A 26,079-nucleotide genomic window follows, 5' to 3' on the forward strand; every position below is an offset into this window, starting at 1 on the left:
CAAATGCGTTGGTAGCAGTTTCCTTCAATTCCTCTGTTTTGACCTGATCTTTGGCAAATCCCCAGAGAAAATTATCGCAGTATGAGAGATCCAGACTCCTCTAAGTGATGCTGATCAATTAGTTGCTTCGCAGCTGCCCACTAGTCCAGGAGCGAACAGCTTATGTTCCCACCTCATTATGGTCATTTTAAGCACACCCACGCTGGAGTAGGCCTTAAAGTCGTTTCGGATTCATTATTGCTTTGCCAGTGTGAGGTCGTTCGTAAACTCGTGTCTTCTTGGCTACTATCCGTCCTTCGATAGAGTAATTATGGCTGTCTGCCATCTTTCATTCGCAATTAATCTAGAATCATCTAGAGTCAAAAGCGTTAAGGGACAGAAGTTCTGGGTGCAGACTTTGCACCTATAAATAGGTCTGTTCTATACGGTCCTTTTCCCTAAAAATATTCCTGTATATGACAAGAATATTAATGGATTCTGGTCTCTACCCAATCTCAAGAATTAAATTTTTTATACGTTTATTAAAATATAAAATAGTTTATATCTTTTTTAGGTTTTTTTTTATTATTAAACAATAAGCGAGTTCTTTTAATTTGTGCGGTTCTTAACTTTTATTTCAACTCGTGTACTATTTTAAAAATTCCTTAAAGGAACTCAGATAATATAATTATTCAATTTTCTCTATCCACCTCACGTGTACTGTAGAGCATTTATTATGGATGCGTACTTATTCGCTTGTTTTTCCCACGTTCAGATGCAGTCTGTGCGCGCATATCCACTTGGAAGTGGAGAGAGAGAGAGAGAGAGAGAGAGAGGGCATCATTTATCGCGAAATCCACTGGTCAATGTGAAACGAGGTAACTATGGCAACCGTGCTCATGATGTCATTGGATGGATACAGAGCGAGAAATTTTTAAATATTGGATACGGAACGAGAGAGATATTTTTAAACGTTGGATGTGAAGCGAGATATTTTTAAACAGGTAGCAAAAGGAAACTTCACTGCAACTGTAGTGATATTTGAAGAGCAGTACCGCATTTAATTAGTGCGATGCGTAATACAGGTTTCTCCCCACCCCTGCCCAGAGAACAACGTATTTTTGAAACATTATCCTTTAGATATTTACCATTTACGTGTATTTATTGTCGGTTTACTCATTTTCGGGATGAAAAACTCTAATTTCCACGAAGGAAAAAAACTTTCACAATGCACTGAACATTAATGGGTTGTTTTCATTTTAAAAAAATGTATTCTTAATAAATCAAAATTAAGAAATTCTATGTACGAATATACACTAATGTTTTTGATAACTTAAACGAAAACCTTCTAAACTAAATTTAAGATTCGTGTACCAAAGCTTTGCTGTCCACTAAAGCGGAACCCCTGTAAGAGACATTTTATTCTTAAGATATTTGGAGAAAATTTCCTTTGTGGTGCGTATCGCGGAGTAACTTGAAAATCTGAAATACAGTTGAGGCTGTCGGAAATCAGTGCAGTTTCCGTGAACTTGCTAGGAGCTAGGCGACCCTCTTGTCCTGTCTATCCATACTTCTCAGTTTTCTGTGCTGTCTTATGACGTGAGTGGTTCTGACACAGTGTGTAGTTTAATCTGACAGCTGATCGAAGGAAATGCTACCCACCACGTCAGTTGCATTCTTTCACTGTTGTGTGTGTGTGTGTGTGTGTGTGTGTGTGTGTGTAAGTAAGAGAGAGAGAGCCCTCTTTCCCCCCTCCCCCTCACACAGATAAGGTAGAAGAAAATAGAAAAAGAATTGTATTTATTCACTTTAGTCCATGACCAGATCCTATACAAGAGAAGTCTCGTTTAGCTCTGTATCGAGACAGATGGGCAATCCATTTTAGTACTTTTCGTTTCTTTAAGCATTTAGCAACATACCACGAATAACCGGAGTAATTTACCTCCATAAGGAATTTAACGTCAGCAGACAAATGACACAAAAGCAAAACAGTTTAGTTGTGGTTTTAAAATATACAGTATTCACAGAGAGAGGTATTGGTTTTAGTATTAGTATTGGCAAATGATGCAAGAAAGCAAGCTTAGCAAAAAAAAAAGCCTTCCCACTCATCTATCCGTCCACCTTCAATAGTTTGTGTAGTTCTTCCTTTGATATAATTCCAGTTAACTGGAAATGGCTTCCCATAACGGAAGTGACATTACAAAAGTTCGAAACCGTATAAATCAATAACGGTGTAATTGCTACCCATGACGTCAGTTGCATTCTTTGGTCGTTGTGTGAGCTCATGTACATTTGCGTAGTGTGTGTGTGTTCAAAGGTAGTATAGGCTTACACTTAGGAATTTAAATTGGAGCTAGCTCTAGGCGGGTACAAGTGGTGCGTCACACCCGATTCCGCGCTCATAAAAGCACAGAGTCCCTTCAACTTTTTAAATTAACATAAACATATTTTCATATTTACCATAACTGTAATCTGATAATTTTGTTTCTTGATAAAAGCACGTTCGTATATATTATGTGATCACTTTATTAGATACACTTACCTAATAGCGAGTAGGTTTCTCTTTAGACTTCGAAATAGCATGGATTCATCCTGCCACAGACTCAACGAAATTTTGAAAGACTGGCATTGGATGCTGGTCAGTCTTAACTCAACTCAACTGCTTCCCACAGTTCTTACAAATTGGATGGTTGAGGATCTCTATGATCCTCCTCCCCCGAACTCGGGTTTTTCATATAACAAAACAGGCAGATAGACTAAAAAATATATACGAATTTCATAGTCACACCGACGCCTTAAAGCCTTAGTTGCTTTTGGCACAAAAAGACAACCAACCAGCCAGACTGGAACCATACTTTGCGTGACAACTAATGCCATTCTTCTACACTGTATGAAAATATCCCGTCTCGACCAAAATAACTCTTCTCGACTTTTCCACATCCTAACCGATTTAAAAGGCTTCAATAGAGGGTTACGTATTTTTCCCCCTAATTCAACCTTCGCTCGATTTTATATCCGATAAATGGACAAATGGTCTATAGAATTCACATAATATAAAGACACTGTACACTGACACCACTTAACCATAGCAGCCTCCGAGTTTATTCAAAAACAACTGAACTCAACACGTTCTCTGGCAGCAGAGTTCTTACTTTTCTTTCCCAGTACACCTCTACTTTCATTTTTAAAATACTGTATTTGTATTTTTTTTAAATGAATGAAAACTTCCACGGCTGCAAGTTTAGATCTTGACGATTAGTATTAGTAATGCCAAAAATTAGTGCAAGCAAGTCTAAGGCTTATGCTGCACCAGCCAAAAACAATAAATAAATAAAATAATAATAATAATACTAAAACAAAATAAAAACAAATTAATAATAATAAGAATTTTTTTTAAAAAAATAAGAAGAAAATTAAAAAAATAATAATTAATAAGAGAAAAGGAAATAGACAACCTATGCACTTCCCTCACCCTAAGGTAATTATCCAACTGACCTTTGAATTTCCCCAAAGTGTCAGCCTCTACCACCCAGGTGTATCGAGAATGGTGCAATGAACAGAAAACATCCAATCAACGGCATTCCTGTGGAAGAAAATCGCTTGTTGATGAGAGAGGTCAGAGGAGGATGGCTAGAATTGTACAAGCAAACGGACGGGCCACAATGTCGCACATTACGTCAGAATACAACCTTGGTGCGCAGAACAAAATATGGCAATGGACCACTAGTCGTACTTCGTCGCGAATGGGCTACAACAGCCGATGGCCACATCGCGTACCTTTATTATCAATGAAGAACAAGAGAGCACGCCTCTGTGGGCACAGCAACACCAGCACTTGACTATCGAAGATTGGAAAACAGTTGCTTGGTCTGACGAGGCGAAGTTCCTTGTGCTTCATGTTGATGGAAGGCTCAGAATTTGGCGAAATCAATACGAATCCAATGACCCGTCATGTCTGACGACTACTGTGCAAGGTGGTGGGGGCAGTGTTATGGTGTGGAGAATGTTTTCTTGGCACACGTTGGGTCCATTGATACCCATAGATTCACGTCTGAATGCCACATCGTAGTAGAGTAGAGTGTAGTAGAGTGTGTTTAGTGTCAAACGGCACCAGGGGTTTCCCCCATCTCCGCGTGTTATACATTGTGGGTGTGAAACAGAACACTGTCAATGCCAGAGGTTTAAAAGTATATGGATTTTGTATTTGTGTAGTGTCGTGTACCGTTGTTCATCTGGTCATTTAGCCGCTGGGCCCCTAATGGGACCCAATGTTGCCCCACTCCGCCCCGTGGAGGCAGACCAGGTACACTACTTAGTTATTTACTCTGGCAGGTCCTGCCACCTAATTTCCTAAGATTTCAGTGGCAAGGACCTAAAAAAAAAAAAAAAAAAAAAAAACACGCTATAGATAGGGGTCAGCCAAAAACAAAGGGAGTACTAGTTGGGCGATTTGATGTTGTTAAGTTTTTGGATGTAGGGCTCAAACAATTTGGAGTTGATTCAGACACTAGTTGTAAGTTAGAGAAGGGGAGGGAGACTGAAGACTGGGGGGAAAAGACAGAGATACGGGGTCCATAGGGAAGATGACCCCAAGTCAGTGGAGCAGGCCCATGCCCCACCAGAGTGAAAAAGAGGGGTGGCGAGGGGGGAGGACACCAGGGATGAACTCCCCCTCCCGCCAGGGAGTGGCGGCAAAGGACCACGCAAGGGAGCGTGGCTAGGGAGGCCTAAAGGCAGCAGCTGAGCTGTGCTGGTGTAGGTTCTGTCACTCCTAGGACGAAGGAAGGAAGGAAGGAGTGTTTTTTTTTTTTCCTTCTCCTGAGAGGACTGTCATATCCAGGACGTTTCTTACTTTGATCTTCAATGGGTGGTGTTTGGGTGCCTAACCCGTCTAGCAGTGAAGACAGACTGCGCAAACTCTGTAAAGGCGGCATAGCGCTGCTCGCCACATCGTACCTAAACATCGTTGCTGACCAAGTGCATTCGTTCATGTTGACAGTTTATCCGCAGTCGGATGGTTACTTCCAGCAAGATAATGCGCCGGTGCACAAAGCCCTAATCACTATGGAATGGTTCCAGGAACATGACAATGACTTTTCTTTGCTGCAGTGGCCCGCTCAATCAACGGTTCTCAATCCCATTGAAAATCTTTGGGATGAGCTGGAAAGGCCTACGTCTCTGTCGAATTTTAAGGAACTGCCTGACACACTCATGCCTGCATGGGACTCCATTCGTGCACAACGTTTCAGCATCTTGTTCAATCCATGCCTAGACGAATTCAGGCTGTTTTGAAGGCTAAAGGAGGCTCATCACGCTACTAGGTAGGTAGGTGTACGTAATAAAGCGGCCGCACAGTTTATGTGAGATTTCCTTAACCCCCTTCTTTGCTCGCTTTCCCAACGATTTCTCATAATATGCCTTTTCTAGCCTAACCCTTTCATTGGCACATCAATTTGTAGTGTTATACAGTACTTTTTATTGCTCTAACTTTTCCATGCCGTCTTTTTCTGCTGAAGTAATTTTGCAACTTCTTTATTCTTCCAATTTGGAATACTCCTTGGACTAGTTTTTAATGGTATATAAGCATTCAAGGTTTCTGTGATTAATGTTTTAAAGGTTTACTAAAATTCAGTTGTATTTGCTCTCTGTGAGATATCTATTAGTTAATAGAGGACATGTAGCACTTTAAGCCGTCATAATTTCCTTTCCTGAAATTTAAGCCGTTCCTTTGCCTTTAACTACTGCTACCTCTCTCTTGATCACCTTCTGCTACTGGTTCCTGTATTGTCAGCCCTATTATGTCATTTGGTTCATGGGTGATGAGGTCTAGAGTATTCTTTTTCCCTAGTACTTTCTCTGATGTGTTGTTACAAATAACAATCATCTAGTTGATTTAAAAATTTTGTCTCCCATGTGGAGTTTCCTTCCCATTTGCTACCATCAATTAGAGGTAAATTTAAATCCCCCATAAGAAGACATTCACGCTTACTTGCCCATTCCCTTTGCATGTAGAGGCTATTATCATAATCTTCACAATCACGTGGCCTGCAGATTACTCCCACTCTCATTATACCTTTGCTTCCAACTATCTCATGTCATACAGATTCTGTGCTAGCATGTGAAACGTCTGAATCCGGGAAAGCTTTCGTCGTGCCCAGGCTACTTTTGATAAGAAGCATGACCCCATCGCCCCTTCTATCTTCCCTGTCCTTCCTAAATACATTATACATCCCGTACTGAAACTCATCGTCCCTTATCTCCGGGTGGCACCACGTTGCTTTAAGCCCTATTATGTCAGCGTTACTTGTCCCAACCAGAAGTTTGAATTCACTCATTTTATTGACAACACTTCTGACATTACTGTATAAACAATTAAAACTTAGTGTTCTTGTATAGTTAACTACCCTGACACACTCCTTAAAGTTCTTTAAGCTCGCTTCCCTGGAATTTGCTACCCGCTGATTTGAAACGTTTCTACCCAAACTAGAAATTTCCCTGAACCTTTATGGTATCTTCAGTAATACTGGCAAAATCTCTTGCACCACCTTTGTTTAAATGTATCCCGTCTCTACAAAACAGATTCCTTCTACCTACAAGTGTGGGCCAAGCTGATAGAAATTTCCCCCAAAAGCCTTGCAGATTCCTTCAAGTCTTGAGTTAATCCACAAGGCTTTCAGCATATAATCGGTCCTATCGTGCCTGAGCAGAACTGCAGACACATAGACATTGTGGCCTTGCTCGCGACATTTCTTCAACATGGTCCTATATTTGTCTAACAAATCGTCAGGTCGTATATGCTTAATGTCATTAGTTCTCACATGAATAATAATATTCTCTTTAACCCGCCTTAAAATCTGAAAGTCTGTTGGTGACATCATTAATAGTTGCTCCCGGCAGAACATACGCTGGTTCTACTTATCTTTATTACAAAAAATATTTCCCATTTTCCTGACAATACACTCTCGTAATAAAACTAAGTCCTTTCGAACCAGAGTAGTTGGCACTTGGTTATTCTGTTCTGGGGCCCGAATCGGGAGTGCATCACTTGGTAGGTTGCTAGAGTCTTGAGTCCCTGACGAGCTCCCAGTTACATTATTCTCGAGGGCAAGTACCCGTTTTTTCAGTGACTCAAATTGTTCTAGCAATGCACTAAAATGTAACTTAAGATGGGCGCACTCCTTACAACGGTAACAAAGAAACGAATCTCCAAGTGAACTAGGATTAACCACTAGATCGACCTTGGAATAAATGCCACAGGTTCTGATAAGGATAAAATCATGACTCACCCGGAAATCGCCATCGGCTATTTCCGTATGAGTCATGGTACCCACTGACGTTGTGTTCAAGGCGGATACATACAAATTAACACATGACACAGAAGCCTATGATAGATACAAGTTGATCTGTAACCAAGTTACAAAGGAGGTTAGGCAGGCGAAGGCAGATTACAAGAAATCTTTGGCAAGGGATGCAAAGAAAAACAGCAAAGAGTTCTTTACTTATGTAAACTCTAGAAGGAAGGGGATGAATCAGATTGGTCCACTTGATATCGATGGGTCAACTGTTGATGATCCTGCTCAGGTAGCTAACAAACTAAATGAATATTTTGCATCGACATTCACACATGAGGAGTTATTTAGCGAGGGGAAAGCTGGAGGTGTATTCAACTCTAGCAGTAAGCTAGAGAATCTTGTAATAACTGAGAGTAAAGTGGAGGAGAAATTGTTGAAGATAAACACAGGAAAGGCACCCGGGGTGGATGGGATCTATGCAGTTATATTAAAGGAGGCAGCAGAGGAAGTAAGCAAACCCTTAGCCATAATTATGAGAGCTTCCTTGGACTCAGGGGAGGTACCCACAGACTGGAGATGTGCAAATGTGACCCCAATTCACAAAGGAGGATCAAATGCTGACACAAGCAATTATAGACCTGTGAGTTTAACTTCTGTTCCAGGAAAATTAATGGAGGCACTAGTTAAAGAAGCACTGCAGGATCATTTAGACAAGACTTCCGTTATAGCTCGGACACAGCATGGTTTTGTTAAGGGGAAGTCTTGCCTGGCCAATTTGATTGGATACTATGATGCAGTCACAAAGGAACTAGATACAGGGAATAACTTTGATATTATATACTTGGATCTTAGAAAGGCTTTTGATACTGTTGCACATGGAAGACTGCTGCACAAATTGGAGCAGTGTGACATTGGAGGCAAATTGCTGCTGTGGATAAAGGAGTGGCTGAGGGGGAGAAGACGGAGAGTGGTAATCAATGGACACTGCTCGTCGTGGACTAATGTTATTAGTGGAGTCCTCAGGGCTCAGTGTTGGGTCCATTATTGTGTTCTGTATTCATAAATGATATTGATGATGGTATATCAAGCTTAATGTCGAAGTTTGCAGACGATACAAAGGTAGGCAGGGTTGTCAAGGACACTACTGACACTGTGTTGCTGCAACAGGATCTGGAAAGGTTGAGCAGATGGGCTGAGAGGTGGCAAATGAAGTTTAACATTGACAAATGTTAAGTACTACACATGGGAAACAGCAACCCCAGAGCAACGTATCAACTCTGTGGTACTACACTGACAGTGGTAGAGAATAAAAGGGACCTGGGGGTGGTTGTGCAGGCAGATATGAAGTTCTCTGAGCAGTGCAGAAGGGCTGCAGGAGTAGCTCATGGTGTATTGTCAATGATATATAGGAATTTTTCTAGCAGGGATAAGGAGGTGATTATTCCCTTGTATAAGGCAATGGTCAGGCCACACCTAGAGTACTGTATACAGGTCTGGAGGCCTCATTTCAAGAAGGATGTAGAGCTGCTGGAACGAGTGCAGAGAAGGGCAACAAGATTAGTGAATGGAACAAAGGGGTTCTCTTACGAAGAAAGGTTAAGTTTTGCAAATTACAGTCTGGAGACTAGGCACCAGCGAGGTGATCTGATAGAGGTGTATAAAGCTTTGAATGGTTTGAGCATGCTCAATGCTGATGGGATTCTTCCTCTCGCTCAGAATAATCACCTGAGAGGGCATAAATTCACATTGAGGAAAGACAGATGTAGGATAGACGTGCAGAAATTTGCCTTTAGCCAGCGAGTGGTTGGTTTGTGGAACAGACTTCCATCCCTTGTCGTGGAAGTTGATAGCCTAAATAAGTTTAAGGCTCAGCTGGACAGGTATTTTGAATGAACAGAGGGGTGAAGTAGAAGTGGTTTTTTTTTTTTTTTTTGGCTGATGCTGCATAAGCTTGCTTTCTTGCATCAAATGCCTCTACTAATGCTAATGCTAGATCGACCTTGGAATAAATGCCACAGGTTCTGATAAGGATAAAATCATGACTCACCCGGAAATCGCCATCGGCTATTTCCGTATGAGTCATGGTACCCACTGACGTAATGTTCAAGGCGGATCTTGTAAAAACCATTATGTAATTTACTAATTATTAATAAAAGAAACTTTCAAAAAATTATGTTTATAATATATAAAAAAAATCAAACTATTACAGGAAAAAAAAAAACTTATTGAAGTAAACTTTTACAATGTACTAAACCTTTGAAATCCAGCTCTACTTCACTAATCCTGCTTTAATTCCCTCTTATCTATGTTTCTTTAATGTATCACGAATGCCACCAGTAGTACAGATTTCCCGTCTACAGAGCAGATATTCTGCGGCCAATGTCCACTCCACAGAAGAACGTGTAATTAATCGGAAAATTACGTACACCTTTTCGAATTGTGCAATTTAGACTCTTGCCCATGGAATCAGCGTTTAGACGCTGTTGGTTACTAAGTAACCAGAGCTTGATGTCACTTCGTGTAATTCGAAATCTAACGGCTAAGACTAAAGCTGTCGAATCTAATTTTAGCTCAGGCCTCTAAAGTTTTTACTTCTTAACTTTTGAATTCTTCCAGTGAGTTCTTCGTTCTTGGAGATCACACTGAAGAATTCACTTGAAATAGAAGACACTAATTTAGATATGTATCCGAGTTGCCGGTTTATTCTCAAAAGTTCATGAAAAAGTATTTTTGAAGGATACCAAACGCTACAACAAATATGTTATTTTGAACATCTTCTTTCGTGTTCTTCTTAAGAATTTCCTCGATAAAATAAAATAAAAAGAAAAGCAGTATGGGATTTATGAGTTGGAATTTTTGAATTAGAGTTCAGGAAATTGAGATATAAGTGGCGTAGTTTTCTTTTAACATAACGGAATGTCTCCTCTTCTTCTTTTTTTTGTTCTCTGCTACTGACTCAACGGCACGTACAGTACTACAAACACGTAGAAAATCTAGCTTTACTTTCGAAAGCAACAAGAATAAAAGGTGTTTCGGAGGACTGTGATCGATTTTATTCGATTTCTAGCAGAAATCTCCCGTGGATAGGAATGACGGGGTTTCTAGGAGACGAGATTTGTTCTGACATAGGAATGTTGAAGTCCTTGCCAGAATGGATTTAGTGACGAGATATAGAAAACAAGGCAGAGGACGTGACTGATAGAAAAGAGGTCGACAGGATCAAAGTCGATGCAAATTTACTGAGTCCTCTGTCCGAAAAGGCAAGGTCTAGCATTTCGGCTGATTTTTCTTAAGTTTGTTTGCTGTTTTCTGTATAGTGACATTAAAAAGTTTGTGATTAGTATTATTAAGACCAAAAGAAGCAAGGAAGAAGATTTTTATTTATCAGCCAATGATAATAGTAAAGAGACGCGATTAGTCCAGTGGTTACGAAGCCAGGCCACCAATGTGACGGACTCTAGTTAGAATCACAGCACGAAAAAAAAAATCGTGAAGGAGAAAAAATCGCTTCATGAGATATACTTCCCCAGGACTAAGTGATGGATGATTTAACTAGAGGAGGAACAGCAAATACAAGAAGTACAACACTGAACAACCGAAGTGGAAAGAGACGAGGTCACATATCCAGAAAACAAGAATGGAAGAAGGCCCTAGGAGAATTCGAAGGAATGAACCACACAAAGATCCACACCAATACCGACACAGGACCCAATAGAAGTCAACTCAGTCGGAGAATACCGGATTGCTTCACCAATAACGAAGTAAAACTACATACCATCCGCACAGCCATTTACAGTGCCGCTATAGCAACCACTAGATGAACGGAAGAGAAACCAGAGACCAATAGAAAAACGAAACAAAGACAAAGAACCAGCCTGCGAAAGAAGGCTACAGCAGAAGATAGGCCAACTGACCTAGTGCCAACGGGGTAACAGAAGTATGAAGCTGATCATAAAAAGCGAAGATCAACCTAAAATAAAAGACAACGTCCACAACACGACGATCTAAGTTAAAAGGCCGAGAAGCGACAGACAACATTGACTGCAAACACAAAGCCTATAATCAGAGGATCGAAGGGTGTCCACCCTGAAGCAAAATCAAATGGCAAAAATGTCAGTGGAAAAAAAAGTTCCTAAAAATGAAGTACAGTCCGAAGAATTTGCAGTGATATTACCTTTTTGTAATTATTTTAAATTACCTGCAGTAGTAAGAGATGATTAGCTCGTATATATACTAAGAACGTTGCTTTAATTTATTTTTGACTGCTTTTATAATTCCTAACATAAGGAATCAGCAGCCCACAAATGCTGGGAATGTCAAATCGACTCCACCCAGACGCCAATACTACATTTTCTTGAGAGTTGGTCAAAGTAGAGAATGGTCATTTCACAAGTTATTTAAAACTCAGGTGGATGGCAATTGGAAAATGCACAGCGAATGAAGGGTTTACATTTACTTCTTGGGCGCTGCCTGCAGTAGCTTTGAGAAGTCCAGAGAGGTTAAAAAACAAATAAAATAAGATAGTTGGCAAGAGGAAAAGGAATAGGCGAATCTTTTGTTGGTTGCCAAGTTTAATGAGGCAAATGTTTCAGGAAATCTAGCAAAAAAAACAGTATAACTCCGCAGAAAGAGCAAATCTATATATTTCTTTTGACTCGGCAGAATTACAAGTACTGTACTAACTCTCCATAGGAGGGAATTCAGATTTAAACAGGAGTTCGCAATTGGCGAGGTCCCAATAACGAAAAATCCAGTCGTAATTATAATTATCAATATTTAAGTGCTAGAAACGCATTTTGAAAAATAATAAAAAGTAAACACACACACCAGCACCACAGACAGCGTAAATAATCTCAGATTAACTGCTAACAGCAGTTTCTCAAAACTAAATAAATGCCATGAGCAGCAGAATTACTTAAACGAGCAATGGGCCAAAAGTCCTGCTTTCGAATAATGACAGCAAATATTAAAATAATGGTTTGCATATAATAACAGATGTTCGCTACTCGCTCGTGTGTTACACAAAAGAAAAAAAAAAGTGTCTTCGTCTATTAAGATGGCTTAACAAAATCAAAATTGTCACCTCGCTGAGAAACCAACAAGACTATCTTGAATTTTAGTAAGCCCAAAGAGATTTTGATTCCACCAAGCACCCATAAATTGGTTGTTTCCTCTAATGACGTTCTTATGGCTGGTCAAGAAAATGCGCACCTCGCATCGAGTTCGAACAGCACCTTGCCTTCTTATCCTTTCCAGTTAATCTATGCACTCTGCAAACTTCAGTTTCTTCTGGGCTTTCTTCTTATTTATTCTAAATGATAATGATTGCATCTCTTTTGAAGAAAGGTAATTATCACTGTAACTATCACCGCTAATTATCGTACTGTTTGTAAACTCCTAGAGGAAGTCGTTAACACCGACCATACCATTACGCGCAACCTTTCAAATGTGTTGGCCATTATGACTATACACGCTCCCATCAGTTAATGGTGGATTCAATGAATGAAACGAAATGGTCATCACAACAGTTTAACAACAGCCCCGAAAAAATATACAAAATCTAACATAACCAGCCCAACGAACCTCGTATGCATACTTGATGTGCCACAACGATCTATCTACATTTACGGTATATTGTGGATGCTCTAAAGTTGCCTCTCCAGCTCGATGTGTTCTGTGCAGACTTCTCAAAAACACTTGATACTGTTAGTCCCATTATACTCTTTCATAAGTCGGAACGATATTTTGGAAATAAGCTTTATCTTCCCATTCCACTTCATGTTTCCAATGTGGTTTTATTCTCAGGTTCGCTCCTTTTCTTGAAGAGTTAGCTCTTGTTTTATACTCGGGCACGACCACCAAGTCAGTGCAGTTAATATTAAATCATCAATACAAACTTTAATATGACCTGATGTAGCCCAGTGGTCAGGAGCGAGAGAGTGCATAGCACGCGTTTCTTGACTTGACTGGGGTTCAAGCCCGTGACTACTAAATACTATAAATATTTGTATTGACGATTTATTGTAAACTCTACTGACATGGTTGTCGTGCCGGAGTATAAACAGTATTTTTTTTAATCGTACTCAGGAGTCACGGACTCGAACCACGGTCCACTCAAAGAGCGAGTGCTACTGCACTCACGCTCCTGACATTCGGCACGTCAGACCCTACGTCCATTAGTCTTCTGGAATGATAGAAGCAAGCTGATTCTCATCAACTATGCCGAGTTCTGCATGCTAAACTCTTATTTGTTGTTGTTATATGGTTTTAGGAGCATCACTGACTAAGGCCATATAGCTCCGTATATGCCTTCTGTAAATGGCATATGTTCTGCAGTCGATTTTCTGTTTTGCTGGATGGAAAACTGGAGTTTCCGGGAGAAAAAACCATACTACCCTCGCCTTAGACAGACTAATTCAGTTATGTTGCAATGCGGGGTGTCTTCCTGGGAATCTCTTGGAGCTCTCATTCAGGTCGCCCTCTGAATGCTGAAAACTCCCTATCCCTTGTGGCTGATCAGGTACACCCTCTCTTTATGCTGACTGTCTTCCCGGATGGCACAAGTGTTCCACCATAATGCACCCTACCACTTTTCTGGTATTGTTCGATAGTGGCTCGCCGAACAGGAAAGTGATTCTAGGTGCTGCCTTCACTGAATATGATTTACTGTCACTGATATACGGAAGGCACTCCTGGAGATATGGTACAACATACCCTCTGCAAGGTATGTCAACGTATCGACTGGACGGTGTGTTTGCGTGCGTTCTTCATTCAAATCATTGAAACTTTATTATCGTCTGCGATTGGACTCAAACGTTTATCCCAGAACCCAATTCAGCAGACAAATATACGTCGTATGTGATTTGTTGGAATTTTTATAATTACTAGCCAAGCGACCGATTGCTTAAATAAAATTTAATTAATCGGGAAAAAAAATTGAGCGTTAATGACTGAAGATTAAGATTTTTAAAGCAATCTAATTTTGACCTTTGACTTTCCTCAACGATTTCATCGTAGTCACATTATGATATGCTTCTCAGTTACACTTGTCCTAAAGAATAAACTTCGTTAGGGCGAATGTCAAGGTGATAAAAATAACCCGTTTCGCCAACTAATAAAATACATTGAACCAATCATCTCACGTTTAGCTTATACTAAAAAATATCCACGCTCAACTGCTAACAGTAGCGTCAGATGGATTTTATGTACAGGGTGTCTCGCGACTTCGTCACAACTGCAGGAAGTTATTTCTGAGATCCTTCTGAATGAAAAGTGTGATAACGCTGGTCCGATTTACAGAGCTATGGGTATTTTAAATGTAGCGTATATGCAAATACGTTCAGTAAGCATGAACGTTTATGCAAGCCAACATAAACGTCCATCTTCAGCATGTTTGCTAGCAAACAATTCAGTTATGTTGTCTTGTATCGACAGAACAGCGAAAATGCCGTTTACGTCTTTCCAATGAAGAAGTAGATACGCATTTTGTGTATGGGCTTTGCAAGTGGTAACGCCAGTTCTGCCATTAAAGAATATCGGCATTGATTTCCAAACGAAGATTCTCAGATCGATCTGATTTTATTAATGCTCAACAAGTATTGGGACAAAATATCTCAATCCGAATGTGTGGCTGATAGCAGAAGGTTCAATACGACAGAATTTGACAGAAAATATTGTTTAAATTATACAGTGCAGCTCAAGTAAGTACCCGAAATATTTCCGTCCACCTGAAATATTGCACACATGACAGCCTGCAGCCTGGAGAACACTAAACAATGAAATATTATATATGTATAATATCCAGCAAATTCAACACTTTGACCTACAGACACGAGTAGCTGGTTGGAATTCTGCGGAGGATTAGATGTATTTTGTTCCAACGAGGCACATATTGTTAACGGTGGAGTCAACCAGAAATTCACATTTATGGGCTGGCCAGATTCCCCACGGAACAGTGGAAAGTAATTTATAAATTTGTTGTCCTGTAAGTGAACAGTGTTTTTGATGACTAGCTGGTTTGGACCGTACATCCCGCAACGTCCTTAAGCGGCACTTAAGACTTGTTTTTGGGAAATTAACTGCCAGTTCTTAGAAAAAGCCAGCATTCTTTCTGTAAATACGTTTGCATAAGTACCATTAGCATTATAGAAGACCTTCACATTTCGGTAAGAATATCATTGGAGTGTCTAAATGAACGATTCCCTGTCCTATGGACGAGCCGTTGAGCCGCTGGTTTGTCCACCGCTTTCACGAGATTTCAACTCTAGATTACTATGTCTAGGATCACATGAACAGCAGTATATGAATGCAAGGCAGACACACATTAATTACTTCAGCGAATTTGTGATGCCGCAAAGGTACATTAATAATGCTGCAATTCGTCGTAAAGTTACAAGTTCCGAAAAGCCAAATCAGGAAGCCAGAGGATATTTTGAACGATCATCGTAGATGGAAATTTAACCATAATTTAAGTATGATAACTATACAAAACTGTACAGTGTCGTATCAGAGCAATCCGAGGTCTAACTCATTTGCCCATGTGTATTATGTCCATAAATTGGACCCACGCCTGAGAAAGACCAACTTATCCACGGATTAACAAAAGCCCATTAAAGTTCCTTGCGTCATTGACGGGATTCGAACCCAGGCCTTTTCCACCTGGTGCGGGAAGGACTGTGATTATAAGTACTGTGCTACCGCACCGTTTTAGTAATTGCACAATGTAATCATTTTCCAATTTCATCAGTGTAATTCTTTTTTTTTTCCCAATACCAGACTCCTTCAAGACAAGTTACGTCTTGAAACAACCATGACTCGGGAACCATTGATAATCGGATTCATGTTTACATAACATTTTGCACTCAGAATGAAATCGGCAATCAACTCCTGAAGTTGTGACATTAAGTCGCGGGTTACCACACACATGTGCAGAGAGAGAAGGAAACATAAGGAACAAAGGATGGTAAGCATTGATAAGAAAGCCGGCTAAGATAAAAACGGAATAATTGTTCAGTAATTTAAATGCAGTCATTGCAACTGCACGTAAATTAATCGCGTTCTGTGCTGGGGATACTGAAATCGAGTACCCTTTCGTATCACTTTATGCGTGTTAGTGCGCGCCCTCTAAACTGGTGCACTCCGATAATTAGACAATGACTGAAGGGAAGTGTGTTAATGCAAATTAATGGATACAATTAGAGAAATGAATATGTAAACAATATTCCGCATTGGTGTCGGAGGTCCCAGGTTTCAATAATTAAATGCGAGGGTAGAGATCAGAGTTGTTGTTGAAACTGCATAGTGTTAACACCCAGGTTCGAAATTTCGTCAAATTCATTAAAAATAAATTAAAATTATCAATATTTCACTCGTTAGAGAGTGATAGTTATACAGGCGTGTTACTGCATTACCACTACGCTTGACCCAGTTTTCACATCGCATGATAAAATAAAAAAAAAAAAACTGAAAATACAGCATCATGTGTAAATCCTGTAGGATAATGTACCAGAGCAAAATATGCCAACAGTTACTGTGGTAGTTTTTGCTTGAGCGACTATGGCAGTCAGTCTTTAAAATTGTTTGTATTTTATGATCTATTTACTTAATTTTTAAAATTTAAAACTCGCTGTAAGAACACACGTGTTCCTCGCTCGAGACAGTCTATCTCAGCCACGGTGTAGAAAAAGCCCATAAAAATTTCCTCCCGCTTTGATAGGATTCGAACCCAAACCAAGGACAGCGATAGTAACCAGCGTGCAATGATTAGCAGTGCAATAGCGGATAACAAAAAATCTGAACACTTAAAGATCTTTATTTTGAAGATTTTTTAAAGCTACCGTCCCAATATGTGTCGAAGCAGTGTCATTTTGAAGATCGAAATGTCAATGCTGATTGATATTCGCGTCGTTGGACGGCACAACCTACCTAATACCGTCATCTATGTTTTAGGGCATTCAGAGATAAATTAAAGCTTGATCAGATTATTCGCCAGTAAGACTAGAACTAAGCTATGACTGAGATTTTTCCTTCCCTCCAAGAAGGATTAGAGAAGACATTAATTCATCTTTAGACATCAAGTACCATTAGTAGACAGGCAGAACCATTCAGGCATGGTTTCATTCACGCTGTGCATTGTCGCAACTTCTAATCTTCACCAAATCTCATTGTGTACAGAGAGATCAGTGAATAAGTTAGAGACAGCTGTAACGCAGAATGGCAACATATTTTCTTTAATGAAAATTTGTGTTTCAGAAATTATGAAAAGGATCTGTGTAGCCACGACCTGGTGAAAATGGTATTATTGTTTTTATTCAACGAAGGCATAAAAAATTGTACTGAAAAACAGCATCAAGCGTACCAAATTATTTGTATTGGTAATAAGATCATTACACTGCAAAATGATCCTCTTGATCTGGAAAACCTAATAGAATAGGATCTCTTTCCAGTCCATAAGGTAGAGATTAAAAAGATGATAGGAAACGATAGATTAAAGAGGAGAGTTTGACTTCCGCATCGGCAAGATTATGGAAGCAATGATTAAGGACCAAATACCCTCGTGGGTAACATAGTTCGTTGGATCGCCGTCCTCTCCATACAGGCTGGAAAAGAACAGAGTTCGAATCCCGTCGATGATGTCAGGAATTTTTACAGCCTTTTTCACAACGTGGCTGAGTTAGTCGGCCTCAGGCCAGGGTAGCATGGTTTTTCCTCCCAGAAACTCCGTTTCCCATCAGCAAACAGCAAATCGACCACAGAACACGCAATATGCAGACAATATACACGGAGCAACATGGCCTTGGTCTCCAATGTTCCTAAAACCCTACAATAATAAAGAACCAAATACAAAACAACTTCATATACCTAGGCGTAAGTGTATTAAGCAGCTCATGCTATGGGGCGTCAGTAGTGCCTGAAAATTTTGTCCGTTTTTGTGTTCGATTTGCCTATTTACTGAATGTAAAACCAGAGTTTCAGAGAGGAAAAAAAAAACATGCAATCTTCGCCCGAGACTGAAAAACTCGGGCACTTTGTCAGAATGCCCATAAAAAATCCCTCGTGTCATTGACGAAATTTGAACTCGAGCTTTTTTTCACCCAGTGTGGAGAGGGTGGTGATTAGATCCACTGAGCTACCGCAAGGACTATACTCCTGCACTTCAGTGTTCAGTGCTTTACACGCAGTTTTCCATGAAAGTATAAACTAGAGCAAATTGGATTTGAGTGAAGATCCTCAGGTGGCTCAGGGCTGCCCCAGAAGAACAGGAGATAGAGAGTTAGTCAAATGGATATTCCAGTGTAGCAAGTGACGTTCCTGAGGGTTGATGATAGGGTTCGCTTATTTCTAACCTTTAATGACGCTGACGAGGAAATAGAGTATACTACGAGTTGGATGGGTTGCAGATATGGTCCGAAAAGGGGAAAAATGAAGTTTAGCGCTACTAATGCAAGGTCTTGCACCTCGAAAAAATAAACCAAATAGTAATTTACAGCCAAAGGAGTTATAGGTTGGTTTAGGACAAAAAAGAGAGGAGTTACACGATTAAATCACGCACGAAGCGTGCCGAGCAGTGTAAATAGTCCAAAAATCACAAGGTGTGTCTATAGTGCCTTTGCAAGTACGGAAAAGGGAGTCATTCTTTTATATAAATCAATGAAATGATGAGAGCGCATTTGGAATATTATATCTGAAGGCTGCACCTGAAAAGAATAAGAAAATAGATTGAGCACTAATCGTTGTCCGTACAAGGATTACGGGCTACAAAGTATGGTAACTACACACACTCTGGTGGAGGAGTCTGCGAAGAAAAACGAGAAAAAATAAAAATCTTAGACAGTAACAGAAAGGTGGATCGCATAAAATTTACCTTCGTACAGCGTGTCGCAAATCACTGGAAATTGGACTGTCGCTCTTTGGAGACAAGTAGGATCCGAGTGAAGGATAGTAATTTTTTTTTTTTGGCAGATTCAGAAAAAAGGCTATTTCTTTACATTATTTGACTATTCTACTATTAAACCTAACAGATTTATAATATGGGGTATCCTATTACAGCTGTTCGCTTCTGGTTTTTGTTCAAGGTAATCTCACAAATCGACGTTATGTCAAATTCATATTTAGATTTATCCTTTGCTCACCTTTCTAACATTTGCATAACCCTTTATCCAAGCAGGCAATGCTCAGCACTCACTATGCTTAAGTTAAACAATTTCTCTGCAATATCGAGTGCTTTCCTGGTTTTGCTAGTTCTCCTGCTGAGTAGGTCTGGGACACTACGGAATAGCACGATAAGATAGGGATGATTCATAGTAGTTTTAAGGGAACGGTTAAACCCAGTAACGAGGGGATAATTCTCAAGCTCGTTTTTACCCATTGCCAAGAATCAATGGTTCCCATCGCTTCCACGGAGAGTAATAGTCCGTACGGATGCATTTTGGTTTTCCCATTAAAAAAAAATATGTAGTTTTTTTTTTTTCCCCTGAAGTTTTGATCATTTCTGTTCTTTGCCATTCAATAAATTCTTTGCCTATATAAAGGCAGAGAGATGACTGAATGATAACCACGAAAGAAACCTCATATTGAGCCAAATAAAGTAACTGTGACGGATTAAACAGAGTTGAGAAGTCCATGAAGACAAACAGCTGCTGCTCCGTTTAGAAACTGTTCTTGAGGAGGTATAACACCATCTACAAGGGTCATAAACTAGTGGATCGTTCCATCAATATTAGTGATGGCATTGACTGGCCTTAAGAGGGGCTCTATACCATTTTAAAATATGATCTATAAATCATTATCTTCACTCTGAGTCCCAATAATTTTTGATAAAAGCGTAGATACCAAGCCCATCTTTAACTGATTGGAAGCTGATGGCAGCACTGAGTTAAAAATAACTTAAAGAAATATCTTTAATTTATTTTATTACATGCGCGAAATCTGTTAAACTTGGTGAGTTGCTCAAGCCCATTCAATAAAGTTTATATCCAATTAGGAATCCACTAAAATTGAACTAAAATATAAAACTGAACCGAGATACAGTAAATTGGACACCTCACTAAAAATACATTGAATACATAAAAACACTTTTTGCCAAGAGTAAAATTTAAGAATACAATTTTAAAAATCGCCTCTAATTTGATGCCAAAAAAATTAAAAATCAAACTTTTAAAATTCAGTGAATATTTCATCTTTTTCAGAAGGGGCAACGAAAGACTTTCCCATTTTATATTTTCGTAAAAGTGCAGCTCTACTAAAATTAATTGGTACGGGAAAAGAAGTAAAAAGCAAATATGAATACCAATCGAAACTAAAAAACCACTACATGAAATATGGATTTATTTATTATTTTTTTAAACACTATAACTTCAAAACTTCTCATCAGTTGGATAAAATATGTACCAAATTATGAAATTCGTAACAAAAATCCACAAAGTGTAGTGGGGAAAGAAACTTTTTACAGATGTTTCAGAAATGTTGAAATATCTTTATTCGTATAAAGGATATGCAAACAGTAATGTCTGCAAAGACATTCGTAAATGAAATGGCATTTTACTAGAAAGTAAAAAGTACCACAAAATTCGATTAAACATTTTTGTATTGTATTTTATGTGCAAGGTTTTCAGTGTGAAAATTTAGAAAGTTCACCTCGTGTTTCAAATTAAAACATTAATATTTCCACGTAATGAAAATTAAGCAGTTTGGCTAACTATCTTTTGGTTTTTCCATCTAATGAATAGCACAGATCATGAAAATATCATATTTAAAAAGGTTGATTCCCAAATCTTTTTAAATCAAAAATATTTCGAACTTAACTTTGCCGAAATTGTAATCTCCTGAAGCTTGCAATAATATCGCTGAACACCCTATAAAAGTGCTATTTTCCACCTTATAGTTACTTTTCGGTGGGTAAACTATAAGGTTCACCTTTCTCTAGAGACTTCTCATCACCAGGCGAACCTTAATTGGAAATTATGGCAACCTTTCTGCTTAATCTTTTGTATGGAACTGATGGTAGGTGTCCATTTGCAATATGGCTTTTTACAAGTTCCCCCTAAAAACTGTGATTTTCATCTGTAAATTGTGCTGTATCGGATTTTAATAATTTTAACATTGATTAAGATTGGTGGTTTTTGTTAAAGATTTAATTAAGAAATATGGTAATGAAATTTAATACATATTATGAAACTTTAGATATGATGGGCTGAATAGTTGCTTTATTTTTAATTTCTTGGGACACTTGATCCTTACCCTCGTCCTACAAAAGGACAAACAGATAGATCAAATATCGATACCTAACAGCCATGAAAGTTCCTCGCTGGAATATACAGACCTGTAAGGCCATTGGCAGTGTTTATAGTCCTCACAACTAAACCACCAACTCCAAAAGTTTTCTTCTTGAACATCAGTTAGTGGTTATCCTTAGAACGGCAAGGCTGCTACATCGATTAGCATTTACAGAAAAATCAAAGCTAAAAAAAGGAGAAAAAATTAAGTTATTAATTTACAGATGCTGTATGCTTAAAAGACTCGCTAGAAATCACTGTTTTAACAATTCCATCAGTAAAATCAAAACGCAAACTTGGGAGGGGGGGGAACTAGAGTCACGTTATAAAAAGTTCAGATACAGGCAATTTTTGACGAACTCCTCATGGCGAGTGGCTGATGAAATCTCCAAATATTTCGATTTTCTAGACTTTTGCATAACTTTCAACGAGCATACAATCAAAGGACAGGAATGGTTCTCGTGGGCTCAGTGGAAAATGCTATTCTCAATCGTCCATTAATGATGGTGGCGACTGGTCATCTCAGGACAGACTAGGCTAAGGGGCCCACGGTTCTTGATTGCTTTACGGGATGGAGTCTGGTTCCACGTTGTTTCCAGATGAAAGAGTCGAGAATCCGATTGAAAACTATCTTTCTTCACGAGTGTATAGAACCATCGCTCGTTGCCCCTAGGTCCAGTCGACATGCTCAACGCACGTATTAAAACTTTTTCTTTTGTGTAATGGAATGAAGAGAACGGACAAATGGTCGACGTGCAAAAAATATCTATAGATGGTATTCGTGTACAGAAGCACTCCTTTAGAGCCAGCAAGCATCCAGCAAGTTGCCGTGCAGTGAAGTTTCTATGACACCTCGCAGGATCAGACAGCGGTTTCGTGGAAGTGGCATGAGGCCAGTGGAGAGAGTATACGATTAAATATACCGTATAGGATATTTTTTGAAAATGTCACAAGGGACAGTCAAAATTCGTAGCTGTCTCACCAGATATCATAGGATATCTGGTCAATTTACCTTATCACAGCTCTATTGAATAATGTTAATTGGTTTGGGTTGTTTTGAATTAATGTGGAGGAAAATAGGGCTATGAGGCGACAGTATATTTGTCTGTATATTGCAAGTACATAAATGACCATTTGTCTGCTTTTCAGGATAATAAGACAAAGTTTATGACAGAAAATCATGCAATAATCACTCACTAATTGCTCCACTTTGTGAAAAATGCCTCTAAACGTTTTTTCTGGTCAAGGCGGGATTTTGAACCTGGGCCTTTTTCAAACTGTACAGCAGTCCATTATGACCAGTGTGCCAATTATGACGAGCGATAATATTTCTATAATTTCCAACCGAAGATGCGAGCCATATTTGAAATTTTAAAGACGAGCGATAGCGCTGTGTATCTCAACTATTTCTTTTAGTGTCCGTCCTACTGCTAGAAATATGATTTCAGCCATTCTGAAAAATAAGTTTTGTTAAAATTAACAAATAAAGACCAGCACGGAGGAAAATCGGATGCGAAACAAGTTTTTGCTGCTCGGGAAAGCGATCGAGTTTTAATTAATAACGAGAGATTCAGAAACGGCGAAGAACTGGCTAATTAGCATTACGTTTCAAAAGAGACTGCGAAAACTCCCGGAGTACTCATTTTGTGGTCACTTCGGAAACGTAATTACAGTTAGCCGTAGAGAGGTGTCACGAACAGAAAATGACTTATTACAACGGAGGATATAATTTGTTAGAGCGTACCCGGCTTCTCTGTAAGAAAACTGCTTCCACTTGACTATCTCCACGAATCAAGTTAGCGAGTAAACGAATCCACACACTATTTCCTCGTGATGAATTTCGCGTGTAGAGTGGGCGTGGTCTTCTCTGGAATGAGCACCAAGCACCATACTTACTGTTGCGTAACATATTCAGCAACGGATCTTTAATTTCCTGCATCTACTTTAATCTTTCTGAAAACTAAGAGGTCCATATTTCGTCTCTCCAGAGCATCCCTGGAAGAAGGGGGGGGGGACGAATATAGCCCTCATTTTACTAAGTCGCCAATTATTCTTGCAAAGCCTGGCAAACACGAGCAGCAGTAAATCGTTACACGCCTGTGTATAAGAGACAAAATATGGATTTATTAACATTTCCACTCTCCCGAAGTACTAAAGGCATATTTATCCATAGGAAGGATGGAAGAAGACAGAGCGAATACGTATCTGCCCGAACAAAACTTCACCCTCTGCCCGCTTGTCTCTGCTCCCTTCGTAATTCAATTTCAACCGGCTTACTCACTAGCGACAACTGGATTTGCATTATAAAGTAGTTAATTTAGGTCAGTGCCGTGTTTATATTGCCTTTCTCATCCGTAATTGCATTATGCGAATTGGATAATCCGTGACAGCATGATTCACTAATATAATGTAACCGAGGTGTATTTTAGACCTCTAACCGAGTTACTAAATATTTCATTCACACACATTACGCTGATATTAACGTAAAGATTATTAAAGAAACTCCAAACCTCGATTACGATCTCAAATTCAACGCTAATTCTAATTACGTTCTAAAACTATGACTGCTTTTTCCCTAAATGCAATTCGTGAAACGGGAACGTTACGAGTTTTCCCAAATTAACATCACTTATTGCTTTGTTAATTCAGTTTACCTTAAATTTGTTTTCTCAGTTCGTGTCAGTGATGTTATTCTTGTACAGATGAAATCCTTTTTCCGGCCAAAAATTTTGTTTATCTTAATCTTGGTTTCCAATAAATGCGCTATGCCTCTATTGGAAATGAATACCAATTGCGATATGCTTCATTCTTGTCAAGATAAGAATGAAGCACAACGCAATTGGCTTATATCCAAGTCTCCAATTCGTCTTCTGCCTACACTGGCCTCGCAACAGTTATTAATCAGTCCCGATTAATAAACAGGCTAATAATAGAAAACTTGCTTCCTGTCTTACCAAAGTTATTGGTCGCAACTTCTGCCCTCCCCATCTCCCACCTTAGTCTGATGGTTCTAATGCCTTCTCAGCTAAAAACAAAAAATAAAGCCAACTGACTAACATCAGTTTAACTGTTGTATCGACGACCTTGGTAAACCAACTCCTGTCATTTACAATACACCCAACTCATGCCTTCCGTGTCTTCCAACAGAAGATTGTTCAACTTCTAAGCAATCTTGATGCCAAGAAAAAGTTTCACGCCTTGATAGCATTTCTCCACTTTTTCCTCAAGACTTGTGCTCTGTCGCCTCATATTTTTCACATTTTCTTATTCCGCTAGTGTTTTTTCCCCTCTGTTTGGAAATTTCTCATATCCAGCTTCTCAAAAAAAAAAAGGCTGATAATTACCCAAATATTCAATTATCATCCCATTGCACTCACCTCTACTCTTTCCAACGTATGGAAAAATCCATTAACCGCCAACTGTTAACCTTTCTCTTAATCCTTCAACAAATTCGATGGAAAGGTTTTGCGAAAAATCTTGACATTTTAGTCGTGTTTGGCATAAAGCGCCCATCTTACAGCCTTCCGACTACTCATAACAACTGGGTATTCGTGAAATGTCTAATTTTCTTTCTGAAAACTTGGCGCCGATGACGGAGCTCTGTTCTAACTGCTCCAATAACACCGGTGTCCCAAGGCTCAGTTATTTCTTCCACTCTTTTACTCTTGTATATTAATGACCTTTCCCCACAGAGCGGAGATCTAACAACAGTTTTATTTATGGTATTCCACTAAATTTCAGAAACCTTTCCAGAAACCTTGCTCTGCACAAATAGCCTTAATTTCTCAAATATCCGCCACCAATTCCTTAAGTTCTGTTCAGATCGTTCCCCAATGGGGAGAGGATAACTCAATTTAAGATCTTTCTACAACTGAATCCCGTCTTATTTCTCTCAAAAAAGGAGTCTACTGTCCCTGTGCTTATTTTCAACAACATTCAGATTCTAGACATGATCACATATCTCTTTTAACTTCTCTTGGCATAAGCACATCACAAATATTGCCTCCTCCATCTGAAAAACTGTGTTGTTTCTTTACCCACGGCATAACTTTTCTGGAATACTGTTCGCACATCTGGGGATCGGTGCTCTCCAACACCTCTCAGGTTTCCGGACTCCCTTCAAAAGGGGACAATCAGGTTAATCAATGACCCGTCTCTTATAAAGTCCCTCCACTCTGTCTCACAGACGTTCAGTTTCTGCTACATGCCTTTTCTATAGATATGAGCACTGTTCTGAATTTATCTGTAATTCTCCATTCTCTTCCAAAACAGTCAGCATCCATTTACTGTCCAACTCCAGACTCACAGAACTAACTCTTTCTCTTCCTCATTCATCTTTTCTACTTCTGTTCTTTGCAACAACTTTCCTTCATGTATTTCCCAAAAATTACGATCTACAGAAATTCAAGCCTATTGTCAACAAGAATCTTTTGCTTCTCAGTCTTCAATCCATGCACGCTACTAAATACTATAGGCTCTAATACTTTGTCCTTTGAGATTTCATAAAAATAAAATCTGATTTGAAGGGCATTAAA

This window comes from Mastigoproctus giganteus, chromosome 2 (genome assembly GCF_048544385.1).
Source record: "Mastigoproctus giganteus isolate SK-2022 chromosome 2, ASM4854438v1, whole genome shotgun sequence".
Classification (NCBI taxonomy): Eukaryota; Metazoa; Arthropoda; class Arachnida; order Uropygi; family Thelyphonidae; genus Mastigoproctus; species Mastigoproctus giganteus.